This window comes from Cygnus olor, chromosome 4, assembly GCF_009769625.2.
Source record: "Cygnus olor isolate bCygOlo1 chromosome 4, bCygOlo1.pri.v2, whole genome shotgun sequence".
NCBI lineage: Eukaryota > Metazoa > Chordata > Aves > Anseriformes > Anatidae > Cygnus > Cygnus olor.
The window spans coordinates 221,546-238,509 of record NC_049172.1 but is presented as its reverse complement, the minus strand read 5'-3'; the positions used below and the strand labels follow the sequence as shown (position 1 = coordinate 238,509).

General features: G+C 41.7%; 1 protein-coding gene across 13 annotated transcripts in view; it reads left to right on the top strand.

Annotated features, from left to right (window-relative positions):
• The first annotated feature begins 3,634 nt into the window (after positions 1-3,634).
• The window catches only part of WDFY3 (WD repeat and FYVE domain containing 3), a 188,546-nt gene continuing 175,216 nt past the window's right edge, over positions 3,635-16,964 (top strand). For 9 of the 13 annotated variants that reach the window (XM_040555105.1, XM_040555104.1, XM_040555103.1 and 6 more), the window contains exon 1: positions 3,636-3,923. The gene's annotated coding sequence lies outside the window, so the exon portion shown is untranslated. Of the gene's footprint in view, positions 3,924-14,492; positions 14,539-16,964 lie in introns of those variants that run through there. The other 4 variants (XM_040555097.1, XM_040555092.1, XM_040555093.1 and 1 more) reach the window with 2 other exon arrangements.

The window sequence follows — 16,964 nt, the reverse complement described above, 5'->3', positions numbered from 1 at the left end:
CCTGCTCTGGTCATATGCTTTTGTTGCTGTCTGGCTACAGTCACTATTGGGCACACGACAGCTGAATCCTTGGTCAGCATAAGTACAGCCATCTTTATCGCTTACCTTCCTTCCGCTGTCTAACTGTTCCTCATTTTTAGGCTCAGTTCATAAGACTCAAACATCCACAGCAGGGGCAGATTAAATAAATGTCTGTCACTTCCAAGCAACTCTGCCTTGTGGACCTATCTGCACAACTTTGTGGCCACCACTCTGTCTGCAATATATGTACAGCTTTCATTAACTGTTGCTTATTTGTTTGTCTGTTTTAACAAAACAAACCATCCCATCAAAAGAAATATTTTTTCTTCTTCTTCTGTAAGCATTTTAGGCAGTATCTATGCAGAGTGGCTGGACCCAGAATCATGTTTGGGCTCTGTACAGCATTCTCAGCAGGACCACGTGTGCCATTAGCAATCCTTTGTTATTTGTAAGGCAATGTGCTGCTGGGTAGCCCACTGAGCTGCTCACAGACCTCACCTGTGTAATGTCCCAGCAGATCACTTGCAGATCTTGCTTCAGTCTTCCAAGGCAAGAAGTTTCCAGAGAGGAAAATATCTGTGGTCAGGTGCACTTACCAGGGACTTGGGGAGACCACACAGTTGAGTGTGCTTGTTTACAATGTGATGGTGAAGATGAGCAGATCACCAACCATGCAAATGACACATGCACAGTAGAGGGGAGCAACCTAAAAAGTTGGAAAAGTTATTTAGGACAGGGAGCCACACTAAAGCAGGATGTAGGTGGCCTATAAGCGTGTCTCTTGCTCTTTTCCTGAGGTACAGTGGGATTGCAAGTTAGCTGGGGGTAGTATTTGTAGCGGTACTGTTTTTTGATTTTTTTCTTGTTTGTTTAAGAAAATGACACCTGTAGCAGAATGTCTGGTTTCTAGCTGCAGGAGTAGAATATGCAGGGTGCACAAAATAAGCCTTCTGCTTTACTCAACTTGTTTGGGGTGTCCAGTCTGCTTTGAAGCACAATACTACAAGAGACATGCAGAATGTGTTCTTTACAGGGAATTAGGATGATGTGAGGAAGATTTAAAGCTGAAGTCTAGAGAAGCTTGTCAGAGAGCCTGATAAGGTCATAAGAGCCTGCCCGGGGAAGATAGGGCTTGACAGTGGGAACTGAAGTAAGACTTTTGTAAAGGGCTATTACAAAGAGGAGGGTATGAGATGAGCAGGGTTGTAATTAGTTAGGACAAGAATGCCATGTCAGTTCAACAGTAAGTAAGTCACAGCTTGAGCAAACCCTCAGCTAGCCTAGAACATGAAAGCAGATGCAGAGTGGCAGCTGCGGGTGGGCAGGCAGTATGAGAGAGGAGCCTCGTGCTCCCACCAGTTCCCTTGCAAATGGCACAGCAGGAGGGACCTGCCTCTTGTGTGGCACACCTCACTGCCCAGCCAGCAGCCGCCTTGTCACAGGTATGGCACAAGTCATGCTGCTAGCAGAAGAGGTAGTGCAAACAGAGTAGCCTAAAAGATGCTTTATTGCACTGAGGCCACCTGAAGTGTCAGTAGCCAAAAACAAGAAGCTGTTCAGTGTCAGGGTATAGCATGGAAAATCCATGTTGAGGACTGGGAACTCCAAGGACTGGGACTCTGTGCCCCAGGGTGGCCTTAGCAAGATGATGAAGCTGCCTGCTGATCTGTGCTGAAGACAGTTACAGCCTCTTCCCTCAGGCTGTCTTAGATTATGATAGACCCAATGTATGTGAGGGGTGGGTGGCCTAAAAATAGAGAGGCGGTAAGATTGAACCAGTCTGCAACAGAACTTCATGTTATCATTTTCTTTCTCTGAGTTTGGGCTCTCATTTTCTTTGGGGCTTCAGGAAAAACACAAGAAAACAAGGTACGAGAAAATCATGCAGATTTCTAGAAACACTTACTCGGTGACACAAAATAATCCAGTAAAAGCCACTCAGCAGTTTTGAGCATTATGATCTTCTTCCCTGATCTGAAAAGAGGTGACACTGACAATCTGTGCATTAGCAGGTATCACAAGACTGACATTTCTGTCACTACTTCACTCTCTCGTCCTCACCCCCTTCTCCATGGTATGTGCCTGAGACATTGACTGCCAGCAGAAGGACCCTAGGCCAATGTCTGCTATCAGTGCTGTGCATGACCTGCTCATTGTGTGGCATGCTTTTGATCCAAAGAACTGGGCAGAACAAGTTTCACACAGCTGTTCTTATTTTTATTTTTTTAACTGTAACTTTTTGTACTTGCTTACAAGTACATGCAAGGAAAGCGGCAAAAAGAATGGCAACAAGGGATGGCCTGAGAGGACTCACCCATTTAGCTACCCCTGTTCTCCAAAAACATCAGCCTGTGGTGTAAACTCTGTGGTAAATCCTGCAGAAATCACGTTTTTGTCTGGTGCTCAGACACGAGTGCTAACGCTTCCCTTATTTCTTTGTCATGCCTGCATACAACCCTAGTGAATACAGGGCACCTGCATGCGTCTGCTCACCAGGCTGGGGAGCCCAGGTCTGTGGAGGGAGAGCAGTAAGGGCACACAGTTCCTAGCCTTTTTTTTTTTTTTTTTTTTTTTTGCCAGGAAAATATCATCTATTTCCTCCAAAAAAGCCCTTCAGAGTGTTGGGTTTGTGCCCATGACACGTGGGGCACACTGCTCCTTATGGGCAAGCCTAATTAGGCTTCTGTGTGTGCTTGTGGTGGCTTATTTACAAGCCCTGTAGCATTGAGAAGCTTCACTGAGCATTGCTTTTGGTGATTTATATTTGAGTGAAGCTGTTTTCAAAATTGGATTTGAATTGGATTTGAAATTGGATTTGAATAGGATTTGAACAGTTGTTTCCTGGAGAGAAGACATGCAAATGAAGTCAAGTAAGCACCTAGGGCAGAGCTTCTGGCAGGGACGTGCTCCACCTCGGGCCTGTTGGCATTTGTGAGGTCAGCAGGCACTTCTGCTCCACCCGTGTGGGCAGCAGCAGGTGCCTGGGCTGGGCTGTGATGTGGTGGAGGACCTCACCTGTGAGCAACAGCTGCTGGGGAGGGGAAGAGCTTTGGGAGCTGCCAGATTGTCAAAACACTGGGGATGGTGGCATTTGGAGCTTAAAAATAAATAAATAAATAAATAAATAAATAAATAAATAAATAAAGGTCTCACATTAATCAAGTGTACTTCCAGGAGTGTGTTCAGCATTCTCCCTTCAAAAGAAATGCTTTATAAACTTGCTGCTGGATCAAATACATGCTGTAACTTTTATTTCAAGACCTGACCTGGAAAATCTGCAAACATTATATAAATTATATAATTATATACATTTTTTTTTGCAACAATCAATGTCTTGAAACCAGATGCTAGAGCAGAGATAGAGAGGGGAAAAAAAAATTGGATTGATGGTGTAGGGTATGTGCCTTTGTAACACTGGATCTTCTCTTCTTTGAACCACTGTTTATTCAGTTTCCCTATAAACTTTTTTTTTCTTTTTTTTTTTTTTTCCAAACCAGAAGCACCTGGAAAGCTGTTGCCTTGCAATCAAGCTCAGGAAATCAGAGCACATAAAAAAGAGGCTGCTCAAGGACACTGCCCTAAGCAGAGCTGTAGGCCACCTGGGCTAGAGGGCCTACATCCATGCCTGTGAGGCTTGCTGGGCTGCAGCACAGCACCTCTATAGGAGCTGTTGTGGGAGTGTGGCTCCTCCACTGCTTGCTCCCTAAGAGCAACCTTCCTGTGCAAGGGTGGCTGAATGGTGGTGGGAAACCTTGTTGAGGATCATCAAGCAGTGACATGGATGATAGCCAGAAAGGACAGCTTCTTCCAGATGAAGTTGTGCTTTGGTGGACTCTAACTTTCACTGGGGAGAAGCCCCTTGAGAGAAGAAATATCTTCAGGAATGCCAGGATTACCGTCAGGTAATTTCCAAAATACATGTAGGAACTAGGTGCTTGAGAAAGGGGAGCTGGCTAAGGCAGTTCCAGATAACCATTCTCATTTTAGAGATGCCCTACATTTCTAGACTCTTTACCTTGGGACAGAATACAGTGGTTTTTGCCACTCCAACTTACAAATCTGTTGTGGTACCTGCTGATGATGAGAGAGAAGACTCCTGTCTGTTTGGAGCCAAGCAGGGATCATTATTTTCTTAAGTCATGGGAGAGGGGCAGCAATGTAGCTATCACTTCCTTTTCACTCTGGCACACAGGGGTTAGAGCAGCAGGTCTCCTTACTGTCGGACAGGCTGCTTCTGTACTGTGTCGGGAGCGAGACCCCCGTCATCTTCCCCAGGGGCCACTTGTAGCAGAAATCCTCTGGTCAGAGATGCAGGGAGAAGGAAATTGGACATCTAATTAGTCCACAAGCCAAGGCATTCCACTCCAAAGGTCTGCGTGTCAGTCTCAGCTCCCAGTGCCATTTCTGTGTAGAGAGTCCCTCCCCAAAGCAAACAGGTTTTCTTCCTCGCTTCTGGGGAAAGCTGGTATCAGCAGAGTGTGCAGCGGAACCTGTGTGCCCAGGACCTCCAGAGGAGAGGATGTGCAAGGCCTGGTAGGCATGTTCGATGTGTTTGGGATGAGGGCAGAGCTGAATGTTGATCCTTGGGCTGCTGGGGGAACCCAGGTGTTGAGTATTCCCAGACACTGAAGCTGATGATGCTGGGGAGCTTTAATGTGAAGGTCTGTAGGCATTTACCTTCTCAAAAATCTTTGGGGTTAGTTCGAGGCCAAGTGGGAATCCTGGAGAACACAGATCTGAATTTATGCATTTAAAGCCCTGTCAACCTTTCTGCTTATCTGAGAAAAAGCAACTGGGAAGATACTTTGAGAACCTGGCTTTTCAAACATGCAACAGAGGCTGCTAACTTGAGCTTGCACGTTAACTTAATCAGGCTTAATCTAAAACATCAAGTAGATCTCCAAGCCTTCAGTTGATCTTGATGGCTTTTCTTTTAAGTGTTTTTATATCTTGATGGTTGAGCAAAGTGGCCGAATTGCCACCATACAAGCAATAGAACTTATAGGCTAAATGCACACAGTAAATAGGAAAAAAAGTTTTACTGTATGGGCTCCAAATGATCTACAGAGTGATTCTTGTACAACTTTTCCCAAGGGTGAATGACTTTCCTCCTCCCTGCAAAGATGCATTTCTGAAAAAGTTTCAAACTAGCTAATTTCAGATTTAAGCAAAAATAGGAAGGCAGTTTACTGAAGGGAATGGAGGTAAGGGGGAAGCATTTCCTTCAGCTTGCATCTATCCTAACCTCTTCTAATAGCAAATGTACTTTAAAGAGCAGAAAGTAAACTTGCCCTTCCCCTGCTCTGTCGTGAACTGACAAAATCTAGTCATTATGCAGCCAGTGTAACTTGACATTACAGAAGTATATATTTATAGACATTTCATATCCCAAGACAAACACAACTGATTTGTGTAAAAGAAGCCAGGAGTCTGACTCTGAATAGGAGCTCTCAAGCCTAAGAATGCAGCTGGCTGGGACACAAGTCTCTGCTCTAGTCATAAAACCAGAAGATCATTGCTAACGCAAGAAAGTAGTGGTAGATAACCCTACCTCTGCTAGAGTGGCACCGACACCAGTGCTAAGCTGTAGGTGTCAGCATATTTGACCTCACTTTAAAATGAGGATGATTCCCTCCAATGCTTTGGCTGGAAATGAACCTGTTACTGGTCTCCTGTGTTCTTGTAAACAACTTGTCAGTGTCAAGGCTATCATACTAAACTCATCCAATGTAGACTGAATATAATCCCGCCCCCTTATGGCTTTTAAACAGAGACAGAAAGAGAACAGACAAAAAAATAGCTTGTAGTCCTATGCTGCTGCTTATGAGCATTTTTCAGCAGAGACTTGCATATAGCTTTCCAACACTACTACCTGTTGATGCAGATGGAGTTGCCTATAGCCACCAAATTAAAAACTGTAAATCTCTAGGATAAAGCTTTAAATGCTTTTTTATTTACGGTCTGTAGCAACTCACATAGCACAAGTTCAGAGTAAAGCATTTGTCAGAATCAGACAAGGTCCTTTTGTGTACCTCATGTCTGCTTTTGAATTAGTATAGATATTTGGCATGTTTTTAACACAAGGATGATTTATTCACAATGGCACAATAACACTAATTTCAGACAAATTCTTCTAGTTTGTGCTTGTTTGGTTTGGTTGGGTTTTGTGGCTGGAGCATCTATATACCTCTAGCATGTGGAAGAGGTCCCAGCTGCCTGATAATTTGAATTCTCCTAGGCTAAAAATTTTGAAAGCCTCCTTTTATGAGAGATTTAATTGAGAGCAATCTTGTCCATTCTTTACCACTCTTGCCCCTTCGGAAGGTCCAATTACAACTAAAAAATAAAAAAGGAATATTGGCCAAGAAATGTTATGTTTTTTCTAATTGTCTCACTTAAGAATTAGCTGTTTTTAACTGTGCTGTAGCCAGAAATTACTTTGTATACACTTACTCCTATGCTTGAAGCCTTCACTAGGTAAGAGATGATGCTCTGTTGTAGCTCTGGTGCCCAAGTGTAACTTCTGACTGTAGACCCAGTCTGCACTAAGTTCCATTGTGACAGTGAAGAAAAGAAAAATAAAAAAATAAAAAAAAAATTGCTACTGCCATTAACTTGTCGCTGTTACACTAGTAGCAAGCTCCAGCAAACAGTGATCATGAATCACCAGCATCAGGGGTGAAAAACAGCAAAACTAAGTTTTTGCTACATCCTCAGGTTTAAGGACTTGCAGTCACTGGGGTTGTAAGCGTGACTAGCCATAAGCAAAACCAGAGGGAAGCTGCAGTGATTTTGTTTTCCTCCATTGCCAGATGAAGGTATCTGGAATGTGCAGATGTTGAAAGCCTAAGGAAAGCAAGTTTTAAGAGGTAGGAAGCCAGTGTAATTGAGCTATATTTCTTTAAACATGTAGTCCTTGACACAGGCAGGCTAAGTCCATTACATTGCAATGGTGTGGTAGGCTTCACCAGAAACAGCATCAAGTTGTGATTTGCTCTCGTTCTTTGGTGTCAGATGATAAACATCACATCAGTACACCAAAAGAGAAATAGTTTAAACATAATTAACTTGAGCTAACACTGAAACTCCTGGGAACAGGATGCTATTAAATGTTCAGAGATTTTTAACTTGCATTTATCAGGGATATGATAATACTGTTTGAATGAAGGCTTCTTAATTAAACTTGACCTAGGTGACAGTACAGTTGGGTTATTAATACTATTCGCTTGAACTGTGGTTCTAATATACTTTGAGTGGAGACTGCCTAAACCATTGCTTTTCTAAGGGTTAATATAGCCACTAATTTTTATAAATGCTGTGCAACTTTTCTATTGCTTGATCCTGATTCTCACATTCCTGTTCCAGTAATTATTTTCTCTTTTTTAGAAAAATGCATTATAAATCAAGTGTATTGGTATCTTTCATGTCTATCTAACAATATAAGGATTATTTTATACTCATATGCCTTTTACATATAGCTTGTGAGAATAGCTTTTTTTTTTTTTAATTACATTTAAAAACACATACTGTTGCAAAAATCCCTGTTTCTAAGCTTCTCAGCAAGGTAAAGAAAACTGAGAAATGACACTTCAACCCGGATCATGAGACAGTAACAGCTGAATACAATATTTTAAGAGAGAATTATTGCCTGGGTTAGCAAATTGGATACATTTTGATAGTTGTTGAAATTAAACCTACTTCTGTTTGTCTGCCTGTTCTGCCTGCTCCTGCTGCCTTTAGAATAGGGCCTTTCCTTCAGAGACCAGAAGGAAGGAGTGGATGGAGTTTGGTTGTGCAGCTGCCTCCAGAAGCAGCTACTTGCTGCTGCAGAGCAGACATCCATGACCTCCTCTTATTTGTGGTCAGGTCCCCTCTAGAAAACTGTCTGTAACATGCAGCCCTAATGCAGGATCTGCCTGTTCAGTTGTGAAACAGTGAAGAAATACTTATTGTGGTTCAAAGGGCATTATAAAAAAGCCTCAAAATGGAAGCCTGTAGCAAGAAGATGGTTTTATCTTACAATTTCTTCCTGGATGTTAGTTTCTGGAGGTGGTGCTCCGGGGTTGGAGCTGCTCTGAAGCAGCCCAGGGGATGGTTTTGCAGAGTGCATGCACCTAGTGGCCCCCAAGAGACATGTGCACCTGATCCAACACCCTGAGGCCTGTCCTGCAGCAGCCTTTCCTGGCATTAGGGCTGTTCTCTTCTGGGGGGGCGGGGCTAAGGACAGATGCTTGCAAGGAGGCCATCCAGAGCCACCAGAGGACTGCAGCCTCCCTGCTTGTGTAATTGGAGGCTACAGAAGGCCAGATGGGAAGGGGAAAACCCATGTGCACTTGTCTGAGCTTCTCAGAAGCCTGTTCGGGAAAGGCTGCTTTTCCTATATTACAGCCAGTGGAAGGAAAAAAGCTAAGTCCCAGAAAGAAAGCAGCAAGCTGGACAGCATGCTTGGCCCTAGTCTGCTGTGCTGTCTTAAAAGATTAAACCCTGACCTTGAAGCAACGCTGTGGTGCTTTGGCATATAAGGTCCACAGAGTCTGTTCTCAGAAAAATGCTTAACTATTAGGGGATGAAACAACACCCAAGTCCTTCTGAAGAAGTCAGCTAAGACTCTATTCAAGACATGAGAGTACAATACTTAAACTAGCTAGGTTCACAACCCAAAAAAAGGAAACGAGGGAAAGATGATACATTGCCAGAATTAGCTGTTTACCATGCCAAGTACATTTCAAATGTATGACTCGTCTAGGTGCAACAACTTGAAATTCGAGTAATCTATTCAGTTCTCACATGTTTTTCACAAGAGCATGTAAATATTCCCTAAATTTGGGCAGAACTACTTTCTCAACTGGCTATTTTTGCTGTAGATCAAGCTAAAAATAGCTGTTGGTATATTTAGGGAGGGTGTATGAGAGATGGAACAGCAAATGAATGTGGTTGTACAAAACAGACAACTTGGAGATCTGTTACACTGATTTGTACTGCTCCTGTGTATCAGTTGGCTGTGCTAGGCCCAAGGAACAAACCCACAACATTGCCATAGGTGTTTGACCTATTCAAACACAGCAATGACACTCTTCAGGCCACTTCAATTTTTTCTAAACTTATAAAACATTCCCCCTTCCAAAAAGCTATGTGTTCCTCACCATACCAAGCTCTTCCCATCCAATGCTTTCCTGTGCAACCTACCTCAAAAAATGCCCTTTTCCAGACTCTCAGATGCAATGTCTATTGTTCCAAATCACTGTTCCTGTGCAGAAAAGTCTGTGAGATAGACAGGTGGTGGTGGCTGTGGCAGGGCACTCTGAACTCTGTGGCACCTATATGAGCCTGGGTCTCTCCAGCGGGTGGCTGAGGAGAGGCTCCCCCAATGCGGTGCATTAGATGGCTGCTCTTGCCAGGTGGACAGGGCAGGCTGCTCTGAAGACACCTGGAGGGTTATCAGGCAAGGTCAGAGAAGCGAAATGGTCTGGGAGAAGGCAGAAAAGCGGGCTCTGACTATGAAGCTGAAACCAAGTAGATTTGTGCAATCTAAGCAAGATGAACCATTTAAAATCATGTCTGGTGCAGATAAGGTGCTGAGGTGCTGCCTGGGTTGATGGTAATGTTTCAGTGTGCTGAGTGTACAGTGTGGCCACGCTGGCATCATCCTGGAGCCTGTGAAAAAGTCATGCTCTGAAGGCTGCTTTATGTGTGGCTGCTACTGGCAACAGGACATCTGGGAACCATGCGAAAACTGTAAGATGGTGGAAATGTGGTACGTGCGAATAATGTGAATTGCTCTGTAAGCCTCTACAAACAGAGATGAAAACTCCTACATGGTAGAGATCATCCCTGTGTGTCTCAGTAAGGAGTTGAGCATTACAGTGCAAGCCAGTGCTTAAACTCATGCAAAAAATATCAACATTATTTCTGGAGAGATTGAGTCACCTTCCAATTTTAGGTAAATTTGATCAGGGGTTTGTACAGCAGAGAAAAGGAAATGGAATGGCATTGGCAGGTCACAAAACACAATTCCATACATCAGGTACAACTATACCATAAGGTCCTGTTGACGCTGAAATCTCGCCTTGAATTTAGAAGCTGTTTGACTGCTGGAAAATTGACAGTGGCATATAATTGCTTCCTCAGTATTACAAGGTATGCGAGCCAACATGAGTTGAGTTCTGTTATGTCTTTCCCTCTATTTTAAGACAGTCACAGAGGGAAAGACAAAACCTGTAAATTACAAGTATACTGATTTTGGGGGGGAATTAAGCTTCCAATTTAAAGTTGCGTTGTTCATGTTCCCCATGTTAGTCTAATACTAACATTGTACCATGACTTCGGTCCTTAGTATAAATTCTGCTGTGAGTTGAGTATTTACTTCAGTTTTGCTTTGTGCTTGTTTTTCTAGTAGAATCTGGTTCAAGGTGTTGGACCAATGCTTAAACCTGTAATCAGGTGTTTGAGAAGGAGCTGTGATGCCCAGGTGAGAGGAAATTAGAAGATAAGCATCTATAACTAGCTAGCTTGGATAGTGGAGTTGAAGACCAACACGTTACCCTGTGGTCCTTATTGCCAAGTGAAAATGATTCCTGAAAATGCTGGATAATTACTGCAACAGCTGTATCTGCACATGTTACTTCTTACCTTTTCTGCTTTGATGCGAAGAGCTGAGCAGGTCAGACCTCTTTGCCTAAAAAGATTGTTTTTTTTAGCGGGGAATAAATAATTTCCTTGCAGCACCTTTCTTTAGCTGACATGGCAATAGCACAGCAGAAACGTTGTCCTTACAGGTCCACATCAGTAACCTTTAGAAGCAATTGGATATGATGTTCATTACTTTCCTTATAGATAATACTCCTTTGCCTCCTTTACTTCTTGTCTCCTCGAAACTGTAACCTCTTTGACTTGTGTTCTGAATACTTCCATTAGGCACCTAAGAGAGGTTTGTTTTTAAGCTCTGTTGGCCACTTCACTTCCCAGTTACCAAAACGCAGATCTTAGAGGAATTGCTCTTAGCTTGGTTTTGACAGTCAGCAATTTTTCCTGTTGATGACTTGACAAGAGTACATTGCCATGTCTTTCTAATTGGTGCCTGAAAACGGAAATTAAGTAAGTTGCGGGGCTTGTGGTTTCCTCTCTTTGGAGAGAACAAGAGGAAATGATGAAGAGAAAGATCATTTGTTGAGAGTCAAGATTTACCCTTCAAATGAGGCAACACCAGCAGGAGGAGCTTGTGGGAAGAACCTGTTTTTCAGATTTCATTTGATCTTTTTGAGAGAAAAAGGTTGGTTCATGTAGTGACATGGAACATCTAATAAAACTCAGGACTATTTTCCTGTCAGAGGTCCCTCAAATTCTGAGGAGTTTTACAGTTAATTTTGCATATTATCAGTAGCAAGAAACTATATAGTCTTTTGAGGAAGAAAGGATTGCATGATGGAAGAGGAGGAGAAAGGCAAACATGTGGTGATTGACATGGGAACCACTGTGCGCTTTTTGATTATTTGATTTAAAAAAAAATGCATGGAAAATGTTGTCTTTCCAGACAAGTCTTATTTTCAGAAACGTTATGAATTAGCAATAAAAAAGCCATGTGTTGGCTACAGAATAAAATCAGGAGTGCATGTACATCTGGCCAGACAGCATTCAAACCCCACTCACTCATCAGAGTTGCATGGCTGTTTTGATCAGCCAAGTGAATCAAGCCTTAGTTTTTTCTCTGCTTCGGAGTATAGTATTGTAAACTTTGTGACTGAGATCATGTGTTTATTTTCAAACCCCTACATTTTACATCGGACAGTTGTGATCAGGTGTTTAGAAAAGAACTAATTGTTTTAGGTGGTATTTTTGTATAGAAAATATAAAGAATAAGCATTAGGAAGCTGGGACCCAAGCACTGATCTGGGGACAGTTATGCATGCCACTAAGACATGTAATTGTGTGTGGTTTCTTCAAGAAGTGCTGGGTAAATATTGATTTCACTTACCAAAAAACTTTTTACCAAAAGCGAGTTGACCTGTTTGTCAGAATGGTGAAACTGTATCAAGCCAAGAGTGACTTGCTTCCTCTTGCAACTGAAGATATCATTTTTGCATATTTAAAGGAACATATCAATCAACAACGTCTGTCTGTATGTTAACATAATTATCAGTCTGCATAACTTAATGAAAAGTTAAATCATATATGGAAACTGCAACACAAATTATCATTAAATCTGTTACCCAGTCCTGCAATGGAGGTTGTGTGAGTACTCTGAGAGATGATTGCATACTGGTAGCTAGAATGTTCAGGGAAACTAATTGGGGTCGTAATGAAATCCCATGGAATTTTGGAAGCAGGGCCCAGAGGATATCAAATAGAGCCATTAGAAAGGTACCAAGAAATCTGCGTTTACAAATAGCACAGTGTTTTGTTGTTCATGAGATCACACAAATATACTGCTGACTGTAGCTTATATGTATTAAAATTTCACCTTTCTAGACACTGGATACTATATCTACATTTAAACTTGGTATTTTTAGGAGTCTATATATTGAGAAAGTGGGAAGAGTGTTTAAGTAGAGATGTGGATCCTGTACAGTGGACTGAAGCCTTCTCATGAATCCTGTATGCACTCTACTCACCTTTCACATGGATTCCCTTAGCCACCTAGCTATCTACTACATAAAATGGTCATCTACTGGTGCAATAATCAAAGGCTCAGATACCGAGGCATCCCTCTGGATCACCTATCAAAGGTGATAACTTTTTTTTCTACTTGGAGACTGAAAACATACAGAAAATAACTTCTGTTTGAAAGGAAATGCTCTTTCAAGACTGCAACTTGAAGGGAGATTGACAGTGCAGTTTGCAGTTAACGAGGCTGCCACAGGCACTGACAAGATTTTTCATTGTTGTCTGAAACTATCTTTATATGACATGGCTAATAATATTAGAAAAGCTTCAAGTTCTGTGATTTGTTCACGGACAGGGGACTGTCAAAGAAATTACTGCTTCTCTACAGGAAGCTATGTATGCATCTAAAAGATCCAGACTTTGTCTACGTATCCACAAGCAATTCTGATGGTGTTGACAGAAAGCAACTCCAAGTTCTTCCAATGCTGCGTTAGTAATAGGAGGACCTGGCTCCATTTTTAATAAAAACTTAATTTTATAGGAACAAATGTGTATGCAATGGCTGTAAATAACCTGTAGCTAGAAATTAAATTGGAAGAAGTTTTGAAACATGGAAAAAGTTTTGAAACATCCTTAAGCAGTCACATCAACCTTCGTGTAGCTCACCAAGAATCCTTTTATTTTGTATAGAATTTTGGTAATTCAGCTAAAGGGTTAACTTGGCTTGTTATTTCCAAAGGGTATAGTAAATAATATTGAGTAAAAAGTATTTTTTTAAATAACATTGTGGGAGTGTGGCCATGGGGATTGACAAGCCCCATGGTTGGTGATAACATCAGGCTCTTAACAATGAGGCCGTGAGGAATGTAAAGAGTTTAGAAGGAATGAAGAAGGGTGATTCAGGAGATGCCTTGCTGTCTCGGACTGCTTGTTCTCCAGCCGTTAAGACATGGAAGTCGCTGGGTGTTTGCTGTTGCCAGGCAAAGTTGTTGACCAATGAATAGTTAGTGGAAAAGTACTGCTGTAGAGCGAATGGTATAAGAAGGGAGCCTATCCTCAATAGAAGAGTTGAAGTTATGTCATCAATAAAGGAGTAGCAGTTACTGATCCTAAAGAACCCTGGTCTCCGTGTGGTCTTTGCGCATCAGCATATTCCTGGTCACTTAGCTATCCACCCTTTGCAAGCTTTAAAAGCAGTCACCGTGTGATGTAGGAAATGAGCGTGTTCTAAAAGTGTTCTGTCTCAGGATTTTATGCACACTGTTAGCAAAATTCTGCTGTGTAGAACAGCCAGTGAGAAACAGCCTGTGGTGGTCTCACTGCAAACGATCAATTGCCCGTAGTAACAGTGAGGAGTCTGTATGGACTTGGCTAATAGGCGTCAACTAGTGGTCTGCAGTTAGGCATAACAAAAACTGGTGATGTCAGAAGTTGTTTGATTGCACCAATTCCTCACTTCAAGAGAGACGGTAAGCACTGAGTTCTGATAAATTGGATGCTTTAGTTGAAGTAGCAGAGCACATTTTAAGGCAGGCGTTACAAGAAAGACCCTTTAGTTATAGTTTTAGAAATAGCTTTTCTGAGCTTGTAAATATTCCTTCTCTTTGTTATGCAAAGGTGTATATACTAAATGCTTTGGAAGACTCTTCGTCAGGCTGCAGGGTCTGTAGATTACTCAGCACACTTGAAGGCATTCTAGCAGTAGAGCATCTTCCTGGGAAATAGATGATGGTGTGGGAGCTTGTTTATGGGGAAGAGTGGATTGCATGCCTGTGGTTTTGTGACTGCTTTGTTCCAAAAATGACACATTTTTAAGAAATAAATTATGTAACTTACCTCACTTGGTTGTCTTCTGGTGGGAAGCTGACTTGCAGGCTTTGGAATTTTCCTGAGCCCTGGTCAAGGAAGAAAAAAAATGTAAGTTCACAGAAAGAGCATCTTTATCTCTGCTACTTCTAGAATTGAAAAGTGTACGTTTTTGTATTTGATCAGTCACTTCAATCTCCCTGAACTGCCATTATGGTTTTCTGTGAAAGCCGACAAAAATAAAAATATCACAGACGAAAATAACATTCCCTCATGCTAAGTGTGTAACGTCTCAGTATGTATTTGGCACATCCTTTGAGGCTGTATCAACAACAGTCAGAAACAGGCTGGTGTAAGAGCCAAACCATAAAAACAGTTTAGGTGCCTTGTCCTGTGTCTTCCAGGACCTCTGACATGTACTGACTGAAAGAGATTCCACAATGCTCATAAGGTAAAACAATCATTGCACAGCTTCTAGTACGTACTGTCAAGGTCAAAGTCAGTTCTGCTAAACAAGCAAACTAAAACAAAAACCCACATGAAATTCTTGTTCTGTTGAAATTTGTCACAAAACCTGATAGTGAAGAGCAGATTTTTGTTTTTTTCAAATGTAATGTACTAAGTCTCTTCTGATGCACAGCAGTAAAAGATGTACATAAGGCATTTGTGGTATAAAAGAGCATCATGCAATCTTTTGGTGTGAAAATGAACATCTAGCTGAAAACTGTGTATGTTCTTGGGCCCAAGGGACGTTGTCTCTGATTATTCTTGCTAAAATCTCCTGCCTTAAAGACTACATTAATACTTAATGATATTTCTCTTTTGGGCAGACCATCATACAGTATACTTTTCAACCTCTATGTTATGACATTTGATGTATGCCTTCACAAGAAAGTCTTTGCTATGCTGCACAGAATGGTAACACCTTTTAATAACAAAAAGAAAACCTGAGGTCTGTAGGACCAACACAGCAGCGTTTATAGGACTGCAAGTGATGCATACCATGAAGACAAACTTCACTTTTCCCCGAGGCACCAGGTGGCAGCATTTTCCTTCACACAGTGTGATCTCATCCTCTCAGATTCGCTCTTTCTGGGATCATCACCCTTTGAGGCTGTGGAAGCCACAAAGACCTCCACGGAACCAGACATTATCTATAATCACCTGCTTTCATTGTAGCTATGGGGCCACATTGATGTGGCCTGAAAACAATACAGACCTTTTGGCTGTGCAGGCCTGACAGTCAATAGGAATCAGAAGCATACATGCACTTTAAAAATAACATACAGTAAATCTGTTTCCAAGCTCTACATTTTTGCATACCTTCAGAATATTAAGTAGCATTCATGTTGATTTCCTTTTAGCTACCAGCTCTTTCCCATACACATGCATGTACAATGTAAGTCTTATGTTCTTTTCTATCAATGCAGTATTCTTCAAATTTTCCAATAATGTTCTCATTGTACACCAGTTATGCATCACTATGCTTGTAAATTCTGTAGCAAACCCTCCCCAGTAATCTGAGGCAGGAGCTGAGGAGGAATTGCTGTAGTTCAGAACTTTGCAACCTATGCTTGTTTCTACAGTTACAGACATGGAGTGAAGTTTTGTGGGATGGGAATTCTTTAGTCACACAGTCCGTGGTTCTCCTTTTTCCCTTCATCCCCATGTTTTTGCTTATAAATCTAATGCTGCCTTTGCAGTGTGTTTTTGTCATAGAAGAAAAATCATTAAGGTCAACTGTAACAAGTTGTACTCATAAGTCACCAATCTTGAACTATGAACCTGCAGCACCATGTGTATTCACTTGAGCTGTATGACTCTAAACCTTCAACAGACAATAGAAAAGAAAGGGTATTTATCCAAAAAGGGGATGGATTGTAGAGGCCCAGAGGTTAAGGGAGGAGTAGCCCTGTTTTTTCATTAGTCTGCTGTCACTCCTTGGGGTTGCTGGTGTATCTGCTGTGATTAGTAAGTCTGCTAGTGCTTTACAAATGCTATGAGCTCAACAGTAGACTGTGCAGATTGTTTAATTTATGGACTTCTGACAAGCAGCCAATCATTTTTCTAAAGAACATACGCAACAAGGGATTTTTTACTTTTACAAATTTCAGCCAAATTCAGTATGAGTGTCATAGGACAGGGCCTGGATGGTAGACCATCTGCAACTCCACCCTTTCCCTTCTTAGTTAATACCAAAATTATCTATAAACAGAAAGGAGGGAGGGAGGAGCATTTCTCAAAGCTAGTCATGAGAACCCTGTATAATGAACACATTAAGCCGCGTAATCTGGAAATCAGTCCTAGATTCTTCTGTTAAAATACTCTAACAAAAGGGTGAAATTCCCTCAGTATTCATGTACTTTGCCACGCCAATTTCCTTCCAGTTCTGGATTTGCCTGTCCATTGGTTTCAGCTAATATATGTCAACAAGACAGATTTAACTTGGCTGCCCAAGATGTACAAAATAAATGCAATACAACGACGTTGGAATCTCACTTGAAAGCTGAGCAGAATTTCATCACTTAAAGACAACT